Source organism: Dipodomys ordii, unplaced genomic scaffold (assembly GCF_000151885.1).
Source record: "Dipodomys ordii isolate 6190 unplaced genomic scaffold, Dord_2.0 Scaffold44, whole genome shotgun sequence".
In the NCBI taxonomy this organism is placed as follows: Eukaryota; Metazoa; Chordata; class Mammalia; order Rodentia; family Heteromyidae; genus Dipodomys; species Dipodomys ordii.
In genome coordinates, this window is record NW_012267260.1 from 1550154 (window position 1) to 1557260 (window position 7107).

The following is a 7107-nucleotide window of genomic DNA, read 5'->3' on the forward strand; positions in this document are numbered from 1 at the left end:
CGGGGAGGGGAGGGAGCAGCGGGGAGGGAGCAGCGGGGAGGGGAGGGAGCAGCGGGGAGGGAGCAGCGGGGAGGGAGCAGCGGGGAGGGGAGGGAGCAGCGGGGAGGGAGCAGCGGGGAGGGAGCAGCGTGTCCCGACCCAGGTCATCCGTCTGCACCTCTGCTCCCAGGGCTGAGTTTTCAGGAACCCGGAGGGAGGGCGGGGGCGGGGGGCTGTGAAGTCGGTTCGTGAAGGATGGCTCGGGACATGTGTGTTAGCAAGTGGGAAGTACCCTGAGCACCGCCCGCCTGGCGCGGCCAGACCCCCACTCCCACTGGACCCATGTATGGAGCGACTGTGGAAAGGGCAAGGCCCATGCCGGCGTGTGCGGGGGCTCCTGGACGTGTGTTGGGGGTTTAGACCCGGCAGTGGCCAGGTCCTTGGAGGGGAGGCTCGTTGGTGGAGGCCTGCCGATGGAGGCTCACCGATGGGAGGCTGTGCCAATGCCAAACGTCCTCGCAAGAGTAACTCCAGGTGAAAGGGGCCAGACCGGCGGGCCGTCTGTCCCAGCTCTAAGCTGATTCTCCTCCTGCTCCCTCCTTCCCACCCCACGGCCACCGTGAAACGCGGCCTCTGGGTAACTTAGGATGGGGGTTCATGTGTGGAGAGTGTCTGTGATCACTCAGCATCACAGTTTTTAATCTCCAGCGCGGGGAGGCCTTTCTTGCTGTGACAGAGAGTGAGTCAGATTGAACATGGATCTCTTAGAATTTACTCCTCTTGCTGGGCGTTGGCTGCTCATCCCTGTAATCCTAGCTACTCTGGAGTCTGAGCTCTGAGGGTGGCGGTTCACTGCCAGCCCCGGGAAGAAAAGCCCCTGAAACTCTTAGCCCTAACTAACCTCTAGAAAACCAGCGTGGCACTGTGGCTCAAAGTGGTAGAGCACTGGCTTTGAGCAAAAGGGCTCAGGGACAGCACCCAAGCCCCAAGTTCAAACCTCACAACTGCCAGAAAATAAAAGGAAAAATTATTTTAACCATATCCGAAACTAATTGGCAAAAATTAAAGCTGGTTAAAATAAAATCAATAGTTTACTCACAGAAGACTATTTCCAAAGGTTAAATCTGTTGAGACATGATACACTGGCATAAGCGAGCAGCTGGAGTGTAGAATATTCTATTTTACATCAGAGGTGGCTCTGTTTGTCCTCCCCGAACCCCCGTGTGCAGCCGGTGCCCAGCACAGTCGCTCCCCCAGCAAGGCCGAAACCAGGCTGAGGGGCGGCTTCTCGGTCTATCCCGTTATTAAAGACAACAGGTTGGCATTCCTGCCCCTCTTCTGGGGCACGCCATCAATCAATCAGTATGTCATCGGGAAGCAAAGTCAAGGTAATGCGCTTCCTGATCAATTCAAAGGCCTCTGCCTGCGACGGAGACGCGACCGATAACACACATTCAGCCATGCTTTGTACATTTCATTCAAAACAAACAGCAGTCTAACTGCTTTCTATTTTTAAAGTTTTCACCTAGTATTTACTTCTGAAGATGTCTCCAACTTGGATATCATTCTAATTTTCAGAGAACTCATTTGAAACTCGTAGGAATTTCAGAGAAACTCGTACGTCTGCACGGCTCCGTGTGAACATTCTCGTCCAGACGGTAGGAGCCCGTCCCAGGGCCCTGGAGTAAGCCAGCCTCCCTTAGAGTTGACGCTGTCAATCACACTTGTGCATTGATGTGAAATCTATAGCAAGTAATCAGTTTTCTCAGGCAATTATTAACAGATGTTCAGTTGGTTTGTTGTTTAGCAAAATCAGACAGACAATACAGGTTTTCTACCAAGGAAACTGGAATATGTTGATAGTTTGATGTTCAGTTACTCATTTGCACAACACAAATTTCTGCACACCCCTTAGCAGGACTGACCTTAGGAAAAATAAAGACAGAGTCACAAAATATTAGAGATGCTGCCTTAAACTCACTTCTTCTAGAGTGCAGCTGGCAACAACTTCAGTCAGCTGAATGCTAATAAAGAAATATGCGCTACATGGTTTACTAAATAAATAAACTGGAGCGCAGTGTAACGTAGCCGCTAGCTGTGCGTCCCCGCAGCTGACGTGGACAGGAGCAGAAGAACAAAGGACCGCGATGCCTCCTCACAGAACTCGCCCGCGACAAGCCGTGAAGTGTCTCGTGAGGTTGGTTCTGATGCTTCATCGTACGCGGCACCCAGGCCTCCAGGGGCAGCAACGCCCAGGCGGTTTCTGTTTCCTTGAGGAAAGCCACAGCCCTGCTCCCCCGCGGCCCCGTGGCGGGGGCTTTAGAAGGAAGGCTTCTCGGCCCTTACACCCGGGAGGAGGTGCCCAAGGAGGCCGAAAATGAGCCAGGGGACTGGCTGTGGGGAAGGCCCCAGCACGCGGGACGCTGGCCTTGGGAATTCTACGCCAGCCAGGCGGTCGCTGGCACCCTGGGCCCAGTGGGAGCAGTGGAAGACGGTGTTCTCCACGCCCCGGAGAGCAAGGCCTTGCCCTGCCTGCCGCCCCACACCCCCAGCCTAAAGCGGGGAAGCTAACGCTGTGCCCGCTGGAAAAGAAGAGCAAGAGAGAGGGAGAGGTAAGCAGCAGAGGAAAGGAAGATGGGGTTCTACCTTGAGTTCCTTGTGATGGGCAGGGGCTGTGGACGTGGGGGGGGGGCCGAGGCCACAGTCATGTTGTCGTAGAAAGGGAATGTTTCGCAGGTAACCAGCCAGCCAGGTTTGAGGCAGAGGAGCAGCACTGAGAGTCTGAGGCTGCTCGGCTGTGCAGCCAGCCTGCCAAGGAAATGCAGGCCCAGCCTGTGTCCCCAGGAACCAAGCGTGACCCGTAGGGTTCGCACTGGATCATTTTTCGGACAGCTTCTGCCAGTGAAATTTGTCAGTGCCCCCTGGTCTATTACAGGAAGGTAGGCTAGTGACTAAAGAGGATATCGTGCTTTGGGTGTGTTTCTGTTGACTTTGGTAATGCCAGGACATGGCACACTGAAGAGGACTCTTGTGAGTTCGCTGTGACTCTTAAATTTTCAAAGTGAGCACCGGCCAGACTCAAACAAGTGGAGTTCGTTCATTCTTCCTTTTAAGTCCAGGATTTGTGTATGTGACATTCACATGACATAAGATTCTGCCAACTATGAGACTCATTCAGGCTGCAAAGGTACAAGTTCTGGTTTTTCATGCTGTAGCAGTCATTTACAAGGCTGTGAAAGTGCAGCTGCAGATGAGCGGACAGAATATGAGAAGAATACTCTAGAAGAGTCCCATGCTCCTCCAGATGTGACAGGCAAGTTGACTTAATTCAGCACTGCATTACTGAGTGGCATTAAATATATTCTGGACAATTCTGGATCAGCCTCCGCCACAGTAAACTGTGGGATCTGAGATCTTGTGGACACCCGGTCGCCTGGGTGGGTGTTTCCTGTGGAGGGGGGGAGCGGGGGGGGCGGGGGGAGGGCTCCCACTCCTCCCTGCCCCACAGGCTTCTCAGAGGGGCGGCTTCCATCCTAATCCATTTCCCTCCCCAAGGTGACACCCACCAGTTGGTGGTGACCCGCCCCCCTCCTTGCTCTCTCCCAAGCTTGAAATGCCAGGGGCAAAGGCCTCCGATCTCCCTCCTCCACAGCCGGCCTCCAGGCTGCTGCTCCTCTTGATTCTCTTGGAAGCTGGGGGGCGCTCTGGGCCCCCCAGGCCTGTGCTGCCTTTGTCTTCCTGGCTCTCTGCCTGAGTCTTGGAGAGACGAGAACTTCCGTGCTGTTGCCGCACATTGTTCCCCACACGAGGCTCTCAGAACGTGCGGGGGGGGGGGTCACCGCAGCCCATCAGTGCCCCCTGCCCTCGGGGGGGAGTGTGAAAATACGAGTGAGCTGAGTGTGGCGGGCACACCGGATGCGGGCGGGCACCCGTTACTGACGCTGACCTTTAAATGCAGGAACCTTCCACTCTCGGTCCTTGGCTTCCATCACAGAATGTAAATTTCTGGACTAGTCACCATGGTAAGAAGACCTGGTGGAGCTTTATTAAGTAAACAAGCAGGCAAGCAGACAGACGGACGGACGGACACTCTTTAGGTGGGGACACTGTCACGGAAGATAGAGGGACAGACAGCAGCTCCTTGGGGGCGGGGCTGGGGCTTCAAAGCCGTGCGGAGAGAGGTCGTCTTAGCTGTGATCACACTTTGGGCTTCCAGGTAGGAACCATCCGCACGCTGCCTGCCGGACACGGCCCCTGAGCTAAGAAGGCCTGCCGTCTGCCTCTGGAGCGGGAGATGCGGAAGTCTGGGGAGGCCGCTTTCTCAGGACGGGATGCATCCCGTTCTCTGCAGCGGGCGGGCGCTTCTGGTTGCCTTCGCCAGGCCTCGGTTTCCGTAAGCTACCCTGTCTCACTCTCCCTGCTCTGCAGGGAGCCCATGAGGAATATCTCCTGTGTTTGCTGTGCGTCTACCGTACCTTGTTTCCCCCAGTCTCTCGGGCTTCAGTAATGCGTAATGCAGTAACCTAACTTGAACCTAAAGTCCTTAAAGCGGTTGAGCACAATAAAGAGTATCTACCCTATTTTATGAACATCCACCTCATTTTATAAGGAAAACCTATTCCAGGTGGCCCCGCCCCACTGAGAGCACTTGGTGGAGCGCAAACCACGTGGAACAGCACGCTGTTCTCCTGTGGGTTACACAATACCCTAGAAGGGGACGGGCATGGAATCAAACCTCCTGGTGCTTGTGTGGACGGCTTCTGGCCTTTGGAAGCTGAGAGCTTGAACGCACGTGCAGGACCTGTGTCTCGGGGGTGAGCGGGGTGGGAGAAGTTGGTAAGATCCCATCACAGAGGGTGAGGAGGTTAAAATCCCTGTCTCTAGATGAAATAGAGACACTAAATGAGATCTGTCTCCAAAGCTTCTCCTCTCCTGTGGTGCCTCAGTCCTGGGACCCAGGGGTCGTGGGGATCACAGGGGTGCCTAGGGAAACGCAAAGCCCTCGGCAGGCAGAGGGAGGGAGCGCCGTGGGGAAATTGAGGGGCCAAGGGGGTTGTGGATGCCAGCTGGGAGAATCGCCCGTGTACCTCAGCTCTGAGCCCCGAGTGTGGAAGGGGGTGGGGCGGAGGCGGCACAGATTGCGTGTCCACCCCAGGAGGGATGGGTGTGTGCGCATTTGGGAGTTGCCTGGTGATTGCCCCACCACTTTAGGTGTGTATAGACAGCGTGCACGTGCAAGTGTTCACATGGTGTGTCTAGTGTTCACAGTCTGTCGTCGGCCGGTTGGGGAGCCTGGAACATGGCGGGATGGTGTCCTGAGCTTCCAGGAACCACCTTATCCGAAGTGCAGCCCAAACATCTGCCCGGGAACCACAGAGTTTTAGCGAGAAATTCTCTGACTTCTGAACTCACCTAAGCGCCTCCTTCTCTAGCCCTGCCCCCAGTGTGGGAGAAAGGGGCTCCGTTTGCTGCCAGAGGGCCAAGACAATCAGAGCAGAGATCGGCCTTTACAAGCGTCTCGAAGGACCCGGCGTGCTTCAGGTGAGTGTGCGAGCTGGAAATACTGTTCCCATTCTCCAGAAAACCCCCATCCGGCCTATTTTGCAGGTTTGTGACTGAGGGAAGAATGGCATGGAAAATGCTGAATTCACGCCCAGCCTGGACGACGCTGCCAGGGGCCGTGGGTGGATGGGGACGCAGTGGTGTCACCCGCGCGTCCCGGGCCGGGCGCCGGCTTCTTATCTTCCAGGACCTCTGATTTCTCACTTGCTTTCCCTCTTTTCTTATCTCCAAACTTGTAAACCACTATTTAAAGCGAATTTCTTATTGTTTTGGATTTTTAACTAAAAGAAGACAATGTATAAGAAGATTTTTGGAGCTCACCTTCAAAGAAACAGACAAAAGTTCCATGTGTGGATCGGTTGCCCTGCATTAGGCATCCCGGCGTTTTCCCCCCCTTATATTCCCCTCTGCACGACAGGCGCCCTCTGCACGACATGCGCCCTGTGCACGACATGCGCCCTGTGCATGACATGCGCCCTGTGCACGACATGCGCCCTGTGCACGACATGCGCCCTCTGCATGACATGCGCCCTGTGCACGACATGCGTCCTGTGCACGACATGCGTCCTGTGCACGACATGCGTCCTCTGCACGACATGCGTCCTGTGCACGACATGCGTCCTCTGCACGACATGCGCCCTGTGCACGACATGCATCCTGTGCACATGCGTCCTCCGCACGACGTGCGTCCTCCGTACGACGTGCGTCCTCCGCACGACGTGCGTCCTGTGCAAGACGTGCGTCCTCCGTACGACGTGCGTCCTCCGCACAACATGCGCCCTCCGCACGACATGCGTCCTGTGCACAAAATGAGCCCTGTGCACGACATGCGCCCTCCGCACATGCGCCCTGTGCACAACATGCGTCCTCTGCACGACATGCGTTCTGTGCACGACATGCGTCCTCCGCACGACGTGCGTCCTGTGCACGACGTGTGTCCTCCGCACGACGTGCGTCCTCCACACGACATGCGTCCTGTGCACGACATGCATCCTCCGCACGACATGCGTCCTCCGCACATGTGTCCTGTGCACGACATGCGTCCTGTGCACGTCATGCGTCCTCCGCACGACATGCGCCCTCCGCACGACATATGCCCTCCGCACGACATGCGTCCGCACGACATGCGTCCTGTGCACGACATGCGCCCTGTGCATGACATGCGCCCTCCGCACATGCGTCCTCCGCACGACATGCGCCCTCCGCACGACATGCGTCCTCCGCACGACATGCGCCCTGTGCACGACATGCGTCCTCCGCACGACATGCGCCCTGTGCACGACATGCGTCCTGTGCTCTCACTTGAAAAATTAACTGAATTCATGAAGCTCTTGTAGCCTCTGACACACAGCACCAACATGTGAATTGTAAATAACAACTGTAATGTGTTTTTGTTTAATCCATGCTGTTAGTGGTTTGGTCAGGTAGCCATGCACCCACCCATCATCCATGCATGCATGCATCCATCCATCTACCCATCCACCCATCCATCCGTCCACCCACCCATCCACCCACCCATCCACCTATCCATCTACCTACCCACCCACCCACCCATCCATCCATCCA